Source organism: Felis catus, chromosome D4, assembly GCF_018350175.1.
Source record: "Felis catus isolate Fca126 chromosome D4, F.catus_Fca126_mat1.0, whole genome shotgun sequence".
In the NCBI taxonomy this organism is placed as follows: domain Eukaryota; kingdom Metazoa; phylum Chordata; class Mammalia; order Carnivora; family Felidae; genus Felis; species Felis catus.
The window spans coordinates 64,516,115-64,532,683 of NC_058380.1; the positions used below are offsets into that span (position 1 = coordinate 64,516,115).

The 16,569-nt window shown below is 32.9% G+C and overlaps 1 protein-coding gene across 1 annotated transcript in view; it reads left to right on the plus strand.

Moving 5' to 3' along the window:
• The window catches only part of CYLC2 (cylicin 2), a 79,463-nt gene extending 65,032 nt beyond the window's left edge, over positions 1-14,431 (plus strand). Inside the window, exon 11 of the mRNA XM_045043791.1 lies at positions 14,353-14,431. The gene's annotated coding sequence lies outside the window, so the exon portion shown is untranslated. The remainder of the gene's footprint in view (positions 1-14,352) is intronic.
• The last annotated feature ends 2,138 nt before the right edge of the window (positions 14,432-16,569 follow it).

The window sequence follows — 16,569 nt, forward strand, 5'->3', positions numbered from 1 at the left end:
GCAAATCAGAAATAAAAAGGGGATCATCATTACTGATCCCACAGATATGAAAAGGATTATTATAGACCACTCTATGTCCAAAACTTTAGTAACTTTGATGAAAGTCAGGCCAATTACCTGAAAGAAAGAAACACTTTTTACAACAACAACAACAACAACAACAACAACAACAACAACATGAATAGCCCTTTATTAAAGAGAGAGATTAAATCAATTATTTAATCTTTCCAAAAAAGATATCATCAGGTCCCAATAGTTTCATTTTTAAATTCTACCAAACATTTAAGGACCTTTTCCAGAAAATAGAAGCAAAGGAAGAACCTTCTAACTCATTCAGTGAAGTCATAATCACCTAAATATCAAATCCAAATAAACACATTACAGTGAAGGAGAATTATAGACCATTATACCTCATGAACATAAACAGAGAACATCTTCCAAAAATATTAGCAAATAGAATCCAACAACATATATAATGATTATAAAACACAATCACAACTTTTTACCTTTTTTAAGGTGTGCCAGGCTAGTTGACATCAGAAAATCAGTCAGTACAATTTATCACACTTCATAAATCTACCAATTGACATTAAAAAAGTGTTTGAGAAATCCCACACCAACTCATGAAAAAACTCAGCAAATTAGCAGGAGAGAGTAACTTTGTCAATTTGATAAAGAACATTTACAAAATATCTACAGCTAAAATCCCACTTTACTATGAAAATTGGATACTTGTTCCCTAAGATCAGGAACATGTAAGGCAAGGATATGTTATCTATTTACTCATACTGAACATGACCCTATATGTTCTAGCTGGTGCAATATGACAAGAAAAGTAAATATGAGGTGCACAGATTAGAAAGGAAAAAAAGAAACTGTTTCTATTTTCAAATGGTTGTATAAATATTTCTTTATGTACAGAAAATTACAAATAATTTATAAAAACTAACAATAATAACCTCCTAGGACTAAGTGAATATGTAAGGTCACAGGATACAAAGTTGATACACAAATCAATTGCTTTCTTATGTAACAGCAATGAAAGGTAGGAGTTTGAAATTTTTTAAATAACATTTACAGTAGTATATCCTCCAAAAGTATTTATTCATACATATCTATAACCCGGTATAAATACAAGAAACCATATAGGACCTCTGTGGAAATCTCAAAACAAAGTGAAAACTTATTATAATAGCAAACAATATTTAAATATATGGAGGGATATGTTTCATGTTCATGGACTAGAAAGTTCAATATTTTTAAAATGTCAATCTTGATATATGGATTTAACAGCATTCCAATCAACATCCCAGAATTTATTTTTTAGATATCAATAAACTAATTCTATTTTTTTCTTAATGAAAATGCAAAGGACCTAGAGCAGCCAATATAACATGGAAAAGGAACAAATTGGAGAACTCAAACTACCTTACTATAAAGCTACGCTTATTATAAAACTATCTTAAATAAGGCAGTGTGGTACTCATGAAAGAAAAAATAATTAGATTTTACTAAAATTTAAATTTTCTGCTCTGTGAAAGAGACTATTAACAGGATGAAAAAAGCTATAGATTGCCATAAAATAGTTTCCAATCACTTACCTAGTAAAGGGCTAGTATCCAAAGTATTCAAAAAACTCTTAAGATTTAAAAGATCTAAATAGTGGGTACCTGGGTGGCTCAGTCAGGTAAGCATCTGACTCTGGATTTCCACTCAGGTCATGATCTCCCAGTTCCTGAGATCAAGCCCCACCTCCAACTCTGTACTGACAGCATGGAGCCTGCTTGGGACCCTCTCTCTCCCTCTCTCTCTGCCCCCCCCCCACATTCTCTCTCTCTCTTAAAATAAATAAGTATATATATATATATATATATATATATATATATATATATATATATATATATATTTAAGGATCTAAATAAAATAGCTAAACAACATCTCAAAATGAAGTTATAAAAATGGAAAACATCTTGGGAATAGATACTTAACATTTGTCATTTGGAAACTTACAATTAAAACAGCAAAAATATATCACTGCACAACCATTAGGGATGTCTATAATGCAAAGGAAGAGGAAGAGGAAAAGGAAGAGGAAGAGGAAGAGGAAGAGGAGGAGGAGAGGGAAAACTGAAAGGAGGAGAAGGAGGAAGAAAAGGCGGCAACAATGTCAACTGTCAACTACTGGTGAGGATATGAGCAACAGGAATTCACATTCATTAATAACAGGAATGCAAAATGATAGGAAGTTTGATATTCTTGCCAAATTCTAAATAGTCTTACTTTGCCATCTAACAGTCACATATCGAACTGATTTCAAGTTATGCCTATACAAAAACCCATATATAAATCTTCACAGAAGCTTTATTTATAATGTCAAAACTGCAAACAACCACAAAGTCTTTCAAAATGTGAATGGATACACAAGCTTTAACACATCCATGTAACATTGTTCAGTGATTAAAACAAAAAACAAAAAACAAGACATCAAGCCATAAAAGAATGTGACAGAAACGTAAATGCATATGTTAATGGTAGGAGAATCTGTATTGTGTGAATGGAGGTCTGGGTCCTTGGATTCCTCAGGAGATTTACAGTGAGATCCATGCTCCAATAAAGGGCCAGAAGGAAAGTAGCAAGCACAAGTTCATTAAAGCAAGAGTACACAATCAAGATAGGAGAGCAGGCAGATTCCATGAGGTGGAATGGCCTCTAGGTTGTTTTGGAATTGGATGTTACTGGAAGTCTCTGGGCTGGGAGGAGCTGTGACCTAGGTGGGGTGGTCTCTGATGGAGGCTGCTTCCAATCATTTGGGGGACTCTCCCACAGGGGTTTTTGACACTACAAAGTTTGTAGCAGAACTGTCATGGCAGCCTTTCTCCTGGGGGGCAGAGCTTCTCGAGGGGTTATCCCAGGGCAGAGGTGGAGGAAGACAGTGCATGCTCTGCACCTGTGGCTCTTGATCTGTCAGCCCCAAAGGTCTTAGAAACCACAAGTTCAGGGTGGTGTACCACAGGGATTTTAATGTGTAGCTGACTTCTCATGGTCATATTTCTATCATTCCCCATCAAGGACTTAGGACTCTGCCTCAGTCTGTTCCTTCCACTGCTCATGTCTAGTTTCTACCTAATACATATTGCAAAGTGAAAGAAGCCAGTCTGGAAAAGCTACATACTGTATTATTTCAAATAAATGACATTCTAAAAAAGCTATAAAAAAAAATAAGCGGTTGCCAAAAGTTTAGGAATTCGTGAGAAGTTTGAATACATGACACATGCGATTTTTCAAGACTGTCAAACTATTTTGTATGGTACTGTAAGTAGAAAACATCATTAAGCTTTTCTCAAAACCCACAGAATTTAGAGTACATATAGTAAAATTATGTAAAACAAAAAACTATTTAGGAGATTATGGGGTCACAGTATGGAATGCAGAATGTGGCAAAAGAATTTCAGTTTATTACCAATGTATGAAAGAAACTCCATCAAGGAAATGAGAAGAATAAGCTGCTGACCTAAGAGATTTTGGAAATTAATAATATCAGTAAGATTAAAGACCACAGTTATTTTGCAGAAGCACTAACGATAAAGTTGTTTCCTACATGGATATAGTTAACAATTCAGATACCACTATACATGTATACTTGAATAATTAACTAAATATCTGGCTAAATGATCTCACTTTTCAAGTGAGGGGTTACAGACAAGCAAAGGGAGTCATGTAGTAAAGGATTAGAGTTGGAGACTTTACTACAGATCCATGCTTAACTTAAAATAATATATATATATATATATATATATATATATATATATATATATATATATAGGTTACATATAGAAATGTATATATGTGTGTTTGTATATGTACATGTATACACAAGTTAGTATATACTTACAAACACAATTCCCTTGCCTAGAAGTAACAACACCATAGTAGCAATGTATACACGTAACACACATATTTTGATTTCTATTTCTTCCTTCCAGTAAAAGAAACAGAGATCCTTACAGAATTGGTTGACTCTAGGACAGGGCAGAAAACATGCAAGATGAACCTATCTGGCACATTTTGTTGAATCAGAAAATAAGCATGTTGAACATTTTAAAAACAAAACAAAAAAACCAACAGAGTATGTCAAAAGGTGACAGGAGCCAAATGAAAGAGTTCCAATAGCCAAAACTGGAAGAATTAAAAAAAAAACAACAACAAAATAGACAAAGTAATATTGGATACTACCTCAAAGTGTAAATAAATGAGTCCATGCTAATATAAATACTTGAGTAAACAAATGGGATGGATATATATATATATATATATATATATATACACACACACACACACACATCCCACAGAAGAATTGCAAATAATTTATGTAGATACTCTGCCTTCAAGGAACTATGGCATAATTCTCCATTCTTCCAGTGTGGGTCAATTGCATATAGTGAATTTCTTCCAAAGGATACATTATGTGAAAGGAGAACAAAAAAATAGTAACTTTACAGGAGAGACCTGAAAAGTACTATCTCAAGGTAGATGACCAATATTTACATCACTAGTGATAACATATTAATACTGTCACCCTTGATAGGATGTGAGAATCTGATTTACCCTTGGGGTCTTTCTCTCCAAAAGCAGGTTACCCCAGTTTTACCATGAGAGAAAACATCCAATATTAGTATAATGCTCTGTCTACAAAATATCTGACAAGACCTCCTAAAAAAACATCAAAACAAGGAAAATTTAAGAAACTGTCACAGCCATGGGGATCCTAAGAAGACAGGACTCCTAAATGTAGTGTGATCATTGGGACAGAATCCTCAAACCAAAAAAAGATACTAAGAAAAAAAAACTTAGGTCTGAAAGAGTATAAACTTTAATAATAATGTATCAACATCAGTTCATTAATTGTGACAAATACTAAGGTAAGGTGTCAATCATAGGAGAAACCAGGTGTGGTGCATATGGAAACTCTGCTATATTTACACTAATTCTGTAAATCTAAAATTCTTCTAAAACAAAACATTTACTAACAAACTATATATAACCACACAACAAAAAGAAGGTAAAAGAAAAATATTCCAAAAGTGTGGCTTTATTTATTAGGTGAATAAATACAATGTGATTTGAAAGCTATTTACTCAGTAAAATTATAGTCAAGGAGGTATAACTTTAGACCTTCTGTCTCTCATTTCTCCCATAAGCAAGGAGCCATACATAGCTCTCTGAATTCTGAATTAGAATTCCTTTTTAGAAACCTCTCATTATTCTAAGAGTTTGACTTGTAGGATAAATGTAGGGCACAGTTGGATTGACCCATAAGCCAGAAGGCATTTTTCCCAGGAAACTCTCTACGCAGCAAGTTTCGTGAAGAAGATATGGAGAGGGAAGAAGCACTCTAACCCTATTTCTTCAAGGGCTACATTCTCCATTTAGTTCATCTCTAATGCAGATTTGAACTCTTAATGAAATTCATTAGAAAATGTTTGCTCAGCTGTGCAGGTTGATCCAAAGTTACAAACGTGCCTCAGAGCACAGTTTTTGATTTATGAAAACTAGAATGTGTTGAAAGCATTTTTTGATGGAATCGAACAGCAAGCTGTGGCATTTTAACATTACCATGTGAATTTCAGATTCTAGAGTTTAAGATCAATGGAGCCAATCATTATTTGGGGAAAATATTTGATATTATCTTACTAACTGGATGTCATAAAATCGGATGTTTTAAAATTTTAAGTAAAATGGGGTATTAATTTTGTTTGAACTATTAAAAGTCAAATGCACCAACAACATTTGCATGTTATTTTCATCTAAATTGCTTCATGCAAATTATAAAATAATCTAAGTTATCAAGAAAAAACCGTGGACTCATTCACTGAAGGGACTCTATTTTTTTAATGTAAATTGTCCACCGCATCGGTAGGGTACAGACATTTTAGCATTTGAGTTTACCTGCATTTATCACAAATTTAGCCAAAATTTGAATGACTTCTCATTCACATAAGATGCCAAAATCCTTCAAAATAAATTTTGGATAATGACCACCAATTTAGAAAATAGGGCAAAATATTCTATAAAACACTGCAAGTCATTATCTGCTCCCATATTTTATCTACTCCATTGACTCACAGTTCACATTAGCTAATCATATGTCTGCTTGCAAGTTTAAGGAGCCATGCAACTTTCTTGCCCAGGCTGATCTTTGGCTTTCTTCTCTACAAGGTTGGTATGGAGAAGGGCATTAATAATTTAATAGGTATGATATGAGGATTAAATGAGATATTTTATGTTAAATATTTATTACAAGGGGTGGCACACAGAATTCCTGAGTAATGTTAGTTGGTCGGAGGAAGATGAAGAAAAGGAACTTAAGGAACACATTGATTGGGTATCTATTTTGAACTAAGCACTGTCCTAAGTGATAAAACCATAAGACAAGAGGTAGATTCTGTTTTTACAGAAGGCTCAAGTCCAGTGGAGAAGAAAGAACTGCAAACCAATAACGACAAGAAAACATAATAGGCCATACAGTAGACTGGAGAAAAAGAGCAAGTCCCTGCATGGAAATAAAGGAGATCAATTAAATAATTTCAATACTTCATCAATTTCTATTGATATCAAGTTGAAGTCTCAGTCTTGCTCCAATTTTTAGAACAGTTTCCGTTAGACACAGGAATTCTAGAACCTACCTTAACATCCCATTTTTAACAAAACAAATATTTGTATCTCTTTCTTCTTCCAGGCTTATCTGATCTCCTTGATTCAAGGTCTAACTGGGGCCCTGCCCCATAAATACTTACAGATGGTAGTTGATCACACTGCTGATAATTCCAAGCATATTATCCCAATTCCTTTCTACTTTTCTCAAATCAACTTTTAAGTTTTCAATTCTTCATCTTGAAAGATGAGAAAATGGAATGCTGCATGAAAATCAAATATACCACCAAAGGCTTTTATGTACCTCAGAAATATCAATCAATGTAAGACAAAATAGAAAATGGAACATGTTGTTAGAATTCACATGTTATATATAATGAGAATACAAACCTCAACTTAAACCTTTCAGTATATAATGCATATTCCAATTCTGAATTCTATAGTTACTTAATAATGTTCAAAATATTTATTTTATGATAAAATTATATATATATTTTTAGAAAATATAAAAGATTTCAAAGAGAAAAAAAAATTAACCATAATCTGACAATCCACTAAAAACACCACTAAGTATTTTACAATAAGTTTATTTTTTTCTATATTTATATATGGTTTTTAATATATACACTTGTATAACATTTTTTTAAATTTTTTTTTTACTCTTTATTTTTGAGACAGAGAGAGAGAGATACACAGTGTGAGTGGGGAGGGGCAGAGAGAGGGGGAGACACAGAATCCGAAGCAGGCTCCAGGCTCCGAGCTGTCAGCACAGAGCCCGACACGGGGCTCGAACTCACGAACCGTGAGATCATGACCTGAGCCGAAGTCGGAGGCTTAACTGACTGAGCCACCCAGGCGCCCATTTTTTTTCTTAAATGCTATTCAACAACATTCATTTATCCTGCATAAAATTTCATTTCACCGGCACAGAAATTAGCCACTCCACTTTTTAAAGTTATTTGGTAATTTTTGCAATTATAAATTATGATACATTAAATTTCATTATATATATATATATATAATTTCATTATATATATATATATATAATTTCATTATATATATATATATATATATATATTCCCAGAATTCTAATTTTTTTCCTTGCAGAGATTCTGCATGGTATAAAAAATACACCATCAAAAAAACAGCGATTTTGAGGCTCTCAATACAACACAAAATCCTTCCAACAATGCAGGAGAATAGCAATTTTAACATATAGTATCAGCACTTACTATCATTTTCTTTCTAAATATCTGCACATTTGGTAAGCAAAAACAAAAGTCACTGCTACTTCCATTTGTTTACCTTTTTTGTTTTTCAGTTGAAATATTCATAATTTATTACTGAAAATTTCTATTTCTTCTGTGAATAATCTGTTATTTTCCTCATTGAATAATACTGTCTTATTCATTTTTTTATTATCCTAGGTATATTAAGAATATGGAAGTTTTGTTATATTATCTGTATCTTTCCTAATATTATCTTTGTCTTTTACTTATTTTTTTTCTTAATTTAGAGAAGGACTTATATTCTAGGCTTTCTGATCTGTTAAACATTTGATTTTTCATTTCCCTTTTTATTAGAAATGTTCTAAATATTAAAAAAAACAATCAGAAATGTTTGTTCCAGGCTTGATATTAAAATATTTAGTCCAACTGTAATTTGTGTGTGTAATATAAAGTAGAAATCCACTTGATTTTTTCCCCTCTAAATGCTACCTATGTGTTACATACTGGGTGTCTGTGATCTCAGAATGGCTGTAGAGAGAAAGAAACTAATAAAAAAGCTAGAGCCAAGAGACTGGCTCAGAAAATTGTTACCATACTTCAGAGGGATGGATTTCTGCTTTACTTGTCATTGCAGACTTTATAACCCACAGTTCTACCTACACATGGGGACTTAGTATTTCTATACTTATTTGAAGCTACATCTTAAATATTGTTTCAGAAAATGTAGCATATATTTTTAGTTCGAAGATATTCTTCTTTATTACTGCCAAATATGATTAGTAGAATGAACCTATATTTTTTTTGCAGTTGTGGTAAAATACACATAATATTTATCATCTTAACCAGTTTTAAGTGTACTGTTCAATACCATTAAATATATTCACACTGTTGTGCAACCAATTGCCACAACTTTTTCATCTTGCAAACCTGAAAGTCTGTGCACATAAAAGAACTCCCCATTTCTTCTCCCTCCACCCGAGCCCTGGCAACTTTTTCTATGAATCTGACTACTATAGAGACTTCATATAAATCGAATCAGACAGTATTTGTCTTTTTGTGACTGGCTAATTTCACTTAGCATCACTGTCTGCAGGGTTCATCTATGTCATAGCATGCGAGAGAGTTTCCTTTCAAGTCTTAATGAGACTTCATGTATGCATATGCCATATTTTGTTTATCCATTCATCTTCGAAGGGATACTTGGTTTGCTTCCACCTCTTGGATATTGTGAAAGGTGGTGCTATATGGGTGTACAAATCCCTCTTTGAGACACTGCTTTCAATTCTTCTGAATGTATTTCCAGCAGTGAGTGATACTTCTAGATCAAATGGCAATTCTATTTGTAACTTTTTGAGAAACCTCCATACTGTTTTTCATAGAGGCTGCACTATTTTACATTAAACTACATTTGAAACTATATTGTGAAATATAATTTTCTCTCCTCTATTGTCGAAAGAACTGGTACCAGCTTTTCTATTTTATGTTATTCAACTTTATGGACACAATAAAATCCTAAAATAAAATTCCTTAGCAGTGATGCAAAATTAGTTTTTAATCAGTTACTATCCCAGCCCTGTTTTTCAGAGTAAGGGCTAAAGCTGTTTTCTTTTGCAAGGGATGAGAATTTTGAAGTAACTGTCTCATTTCAGAATCTCTCAGATGCGTGTTTGCTCAGTTGTGTTTTAAAGTTTATACTTTTGAACTTCATGTGACAATAAAAACCAACTACAAACATTGTTTTCCATCAACCATGCAATAACCCAACCACATATTATACACAATTTAATTTTGGGCTCTACCACTAGCATCAAAGAAAGCTCTGATATTTTGGTTACGGGCATGGGCATATTTTGCAAGGCAGCTGTCATCATATTTACCCAAAGCCCAAGACTGCTTAAGTTCTTGTTGCCTGCCAATTGCAGATTCTGTAGTGTCTTTGAGTTTCTGAAACTCTTTTGGAACTGGTTCCTATTGTTTCCTCTGAAACAAGATTTCTGGCAATTGCTTAGCTGGTTCTGTAAATGACCCTTATCCTGAATTAGCAATATTTTCACTAGATGCTAAATGGCATAAAACTTTTTCTGGCTAACAAATGTGTAGAAAGTTAAAAAAACGTTAATAAGCATAATAGCTGTTCACAATTGTACCTCTTTCAAATAGATCCAGAGCTAGAGAAATGTTCTTAACAGTAAAGCAACTACCCAGGCAGTGTACCTTTCTACATGGAAATTCCATGAGAATCCCTTCAAGAAAATAATTCTGGATAAATACATAGGAGGCAATGAGAATAAGATGAAACACTGAAAATCAGATGAGAGAAGATCACAAATACTGAATTTCTAACCTACAAATAATAAAGACTTTGAGGGAAAAAAAGTTCAACCATCTTTTAGGTATTTAAAATTAAGCTGTGTTTTGATTATGAATAAATTAACTACAAACACTAAAAATCAACAGTATACTTACTTTACTATTACTATGTTATATACCTGGTACATTTAAGAAGGTATCCACTAACAGACAGACAGGAATTGAAAGGCTAAGTAATAAATAGGTCATTATGTAAGTAACCACTAGCCAGGTCTTTAGGTAGATATATGTGAAAACATTTGTATCACTTTATCCAAAAGCAGTGAGTTAAACTCTAAGGGAATACTATATATATGCCAAAGAGTAATATATTTATTTATATTATACACTGTGGCTAATGGACAAGATAATGAAATATTCCCATCCATAATATACCAGAAAATCCAATAAACAATAGCTTAATAACCTCTTAACATTACCAGAAATCAACCCAAGATTTCTAAGTCCAAAATATTTCCAAAAACTATAATAGAGTAGGAGAATTCCATCTGGTATACAGAAAGGAAATATCCTAGGGGAGATGTGGGTATACCAGACCTAAATGGAAAGGCTTTCACAAATACTATAAGAGCCCTAAATTTCAAATGACCTTCTATCAATCTAAACCTTAATATCATTTTAACTTCCTGTATCCATTATGGTAAAGAAGTGGAGGAATCATGGGATTGAGAAATACTGCTTCAATATCTACAATTTTATATAATTCTTTGTCATTATATAACCAATATACCATAACCAAAATACCTCTTGTTCTTAGTAGAAACAAAAAGACTAAATTCTAAATAAATATACATTTATGAAATCTAGGCATCAAGATGTATTTTGTTTGGTACTAGATGAAATTATTCAAACTGTATATTAACATTTTTCTTCAATCTAACAAATTATAAGAAATTTATTTATATTTATTTACTCCAAGTCCCACTTTTACTTTTTTTATTAGTAAAGTAGTTAGGCACGTTAAATGTTAAAAGTACATTTTACATCCTTACATCTATTAGACAAAAGATGTAACATTTTACCATATATGATATACAATTACCATACCACATTACCATCTTTTCAAATAAGTGATATAGATACTACTAAAAATCACTCTGCAATCTTTTCCTACATTCTCTGCAGAAGTAGCAACTATACCAAAGTAGATGCGTATTTTTCTCATGAATATTTTCCTTCATAAGTTTATATCCATAAACAATATATCCTAAGCCTTCATGTAGAAGGTATTTTACTATATGGGAGAAATTCAACAGTATCTCTATATTTGGCAGGAGTCAGGAGAGGTTAAGTGCTATGACAAACCCAAAATTTCTGTTTTACACAGTAAAACTGTCCTTCTAACTTACCTCTCAGCACAGAGCAGGCGTATAGGAAGGCTCTGATTCCTGCAGGCATTCAGGGAGGGATCTATATACCTTTCGCCTTAAGGCTCCACACTGCTCTATGTACAAAATGTCTTCTGTATTTAGTCGATGGGGAAAGAAAGTGCAGGATTCAAGTGGGGAGGTTTTATAAACCAGGAATGGAATTAGCATATATCATGACTTCCCACAGTCTACAGGCCAGAATTCAGTAAACTGGACAAAATTTCCTGCAAGGGAATACTGAGAAATGTATTCTAACTGGTCCAATGTATAGTCACTTCTCTAGTATTTGATGGTCATCTATTTTCCCCTTTGTGAACTGCATTTAGTGTACTTCACCATTTTCTCCTAGGTTGCTCAATTCTTATTGATAGCGTTCTTTAAATATTTCCCAACTAATTGTCATTTATATGCATTTCTCTGTAATCTCTACCACTGTACCTTGTCCTTTTTTCTCCATTTTGTCATACAAAGTCTTAAAATATTTATATAATAACTTTATCTCTTTTATTTATTTTTGTCGTATCTTTTTTATCCTAATCCCATATATCCCAAATAGGATATCCTATTGTCTTTTAAAAAGTATTAGAGGTATGCTTTTCACTTAAAATATATGTCTGTATGTAAGTGCACTCTGTGCTTTAGAAGATGATATATATTTTGCTTAGATTGTCTTGTCTATTCTATTATTTTTGAAAATCCAAATACAGAGAATTTTGCAATGCCTTTTCCCCCCATGCCTTCCAACTTTTTATTTATGTGCTACATTCTAGTTACATCCTGTAACATTAGTCTGTAACAACACTACTTAGTCTTTCAACTTTTGTCCTTTCGGCTATTCAGCCTATTTTTTAATTTTTAAAAAAGCAGCAATTATATCTATCTTTCCTAGGGCCTCCTCTTTTATTTAATGAAGATGATTGTTTATTTAATTCCTTACAATTTAAAATGGGTTACTCTGGGAGAGCCTGGGTGGCTCAGTCAGTTCTGTGTCTGACTCTTGATTTCACTCAGGTCATGATCTCACAGTTTGTGGGGATTAAGCCCCACACTGGGCTCCATGCTGGGTGTGAAACCTGCTTAAGTTTCTCTTTCTTTCTCGCTCTCTCTCTGCCCTTCCCCCACTCATGCTCACGTGTGTGTGCTCTCCCCCACCACAAAAAAAAAAAAAAAAAACATATAAATAGAGTTACCCTGAAACATTCTTTGATTGTTTAATAAATCTACAATTGGTTTAGTTTGTTTCATCTTGTACAGCATGGCTTTCCTAAAACCATGCTTTTCACTGAATTTATACTTAGCATCTGGGTAGGATAACCAACTCATTCTAGGTTTCCCAGGATGTTCTTGTTTTTAAAACTGGAAGTACACAGCTTAGATATTAAGGCCTGAGCAAATTGGAATAGTTAATTGGAATTGTTGGTCTCCCCATTCTAGGTCAAAAGTCTCTGATGTTAGTCCTGGGCAGTGGCTTTTTACGTAAGACCTTAAAGCCTTCTGGATATTACTTAGGAGGATTTTTATTATATTCTTAATAATCTGTCAATCAATTATTTTATGGCCACTTGTAACCATTTATTGAAAAGCTGATCCTTAACTAATGTACATAGCAGTTTATTATTTTATAACATATAATATATATAATAATGTAAATAAAATATATTTTATTTTAACAGAGAGGCACTAAAATACTGTGAGTGTATAATAGCCTACTTCTTGTTTCTTAAAGAAATATGCTAGAATTACTTCTTGTAAAGGATGTGTGGAGTAGCAAGTACAATTTTCTAAGAAAAAAGACATTAGGTTTTATATCAATCATGACAATGTCTTAAGAATAATAAGCTCAACAGACTTTCAAACCAGAACATAACACAATAGATAAACTGTAAATGAAAGTAAATTATTACAAAAAAGTATATGTCTGGCTTGATTTTATAAAATGTATGAAGGTTCAGGTACTATAACACACTATTTTACAAGCATAAGGTCTAAAAGTATGTAAGATATGTTACTGAACGCTATTGAATGATAGCCCAGCAAGGAAAGTAATTCTGTTTATAGTATAAATAAGGAAAAAAGATATTGAAAAACAATGTGACTAACCATACCCAGAGGAAACCATTCAGGCTCAATTTAGCCTTCTATTCCTAATAATGCTGTCTGTATATTCAATTTTGTGACTGGAACTCAGAGAAAGAGTTTATATATATGCTTAACCATATAATAAATGCAGCCAATTCTCCAAGTTCATGTTCGAAAGTAGATGTGATGAAACAATATTGAGTAGATCTTCATAGTTTAATTCTGGGTGAATGCTGCCACCGACAGAATTGGGCTTTAAATACTCTGAAATCAACTGATTCTGCCAGTGGCCATAGATCATTCTTATTAATGTCTCCCAGATGCAGAAATCTCTGGACATAGGAGGTAACTCTACAGTTAGAATTCGTAATCAGGCACTCAGGGCATGAGATGCAAGAACCAACATGGCAAATGTAAGCTGAAATTAGACGTGTGGTAAGGCACTCAAACCTTAGACAAGTAAGAAATACTGGTACAAATTTAATAAAAATATAAACAAGAAAGAAACTTCCAAGATAAGATACATGAGATCTTCAATTACTGAAACAGAAAGGACTGACAGAAATCTATCTTGATGTCCACTCTTCACAGTTATAAATAGATTAAGAAGGTCCTGACTCTCTTAGCATATCTAAGTTCTTCTTCCATTCCAGGTCTTCTTCAACCATTTTGAAGACGGATGTCAAATCAAACAGTATGAGTAATACAAAGATATATGAATGCTACAAGTTACACTATTGTCTGTACACTTCTTTCATGATCCAGTCCAACATTTGAAACACTTCTACAGATCTGATTCTGACAGGTACATTTATATTTCTCTGAAGTCTCACCTTGCCTTATCCTGTTTAAATTAAGACAAAGGAGTATTTATAAACCTGTATCATCCTACAATTCTCTAACTGAATATTTTTGGAAATAAGTTGAAGGAATTTTGACAGGGACTCAAGAATGTCAGATTACTATTTTGTTAATCATCACTTCTGAGAGATTCCCAGGAAAGCTATACATGTAAGGAATAATGAACATGATGATATTTGAAAAGTATTTAGAATTGCACAAAAGCATAAACCTCTAATTTAACATTTTCTGGGAAAGACTAAGGTAGAAGCAACTTAAACCTCAACGTTTAAGTGCAACCTACAACTCTCCTGGACTCCAGATATTATCATTTTACGATCATCTACATTGTCGGGGGGGGGGGGGGAAGGATATGATGGAACTCTTACTTTTTTACTTTCCAGAAGGAATTATGATCCATAACCAGATTAAGGAAAATTTATAATATTAAAATATCAAGACTTTATGTTTAAGTACTTCAGATAAATTCATCATTTTCACAAAATGAATAATTTCATGATGGCTCTGAGTTGACTTTACCTTATTTAAAAATAGCTCCTGTACTTCATCATAACCATTAGAATTAGCTAATATTACAGGTGATATATCCTGAATGCATAACTTAAGTTTGCAAACTTGCTTAGAAGCAAGTTTAAAATTAGAAATTACTCCCGTATTAGTACCCTGGAAATATTTGAAAGATATGACACTCTCCAACAATGATGGAGGCACACTAAGGCAGTGATTTCAACTATGGGTTGAAACTACAGGTTTCAAGGCATGCTTATACATAATGCAGGATGTGGGAGGTGGTGCAAATGAGGGGAGCCTGAATAAATGCTGGAGGATGGGGCATATACGTAGAGTTTGAAAAGAAGTTCTTCTCATAGTATACACATAAAACACTCATCAGTTAAATAAAATTCTAATTTAAAAAAGAAACTGGATCAATGATAAGAAAATGGAACTTCCAAGTTAAAAAAATATTTTAAAATAAAAATTTTCACTCATGAGACTGACAAAGATTAAAACCACAACAAAAAATTTAGTTCCTATTACTGGGGCACTAATGGATATGGGCATTTTTATACACAACTGGTATGAGTAACATTATAATTGCCCTGGTGCACAATTTGGAACGCAAGATACTTATTTTACAGGGTAACCTGACAAGGAAACAAAAAGAAATGTAGTTTTATTGTATAATCAGGAAAAACATTTATAACTTTGTACTCATTACTGTCTAATTATCTAAAGGCAGATTCATCTGTAGCCAAGAGGAAATGCCTGTCTCTTATTCTTTCAAAGCCTTGTTCAATAGTTGTATTCTCACTCCAACATTACTGCTTAAATCCTTGACCACCAAGCTAAAGGAGTTATCATCTGAAACAATCCAATTTTCTGTCCCATTATTCATATATTTATATCAGAGTTCTTATTATCAACTGAGGTAATTTTCATATATATTAACTGAATTATTCGATTGTTTTTCTGCTTATTTGTTCCTACCACCAGAATGTAAACCCTTTTATCAAATTGTACTGCATAATTTAGAGTTTGTTTCTGCTCTTTGAGAGTAAAAAATGACTGGTTTTTATAGGTGTAATCTGATTTTAAATCAGCAATTATTGATTTTAGCAATCAATATATACCTATTGTTAGAAGAATATCAAGTTTCTCCCATAATCAAATAAATAGATTTTAAAAATCAAGTTCTAGTGAGAACCAACAGGGTAAGACACACTGACACTATTTACATGGGACAAGCATATCTGATACAATGGGAGGTCAACACTCTGTCATTACCTAGAGACCCACTGACAACAAACACTAGTCAACAGAACTTTAGACACTAAATCCAGCTGTCACGCTTTATCTCCAACTGACCCTGAACATATGCATGATTTCTTCAAGATTAAACATCCTGAGAAGAAACAACTGATTAGTTGTAAACATGTAATTGAGTCATGTTATGTGCAATTTTTCAGGGTATCCAAAAAAAGAGGTTTTCTGCTTTACTTTGGATTAAT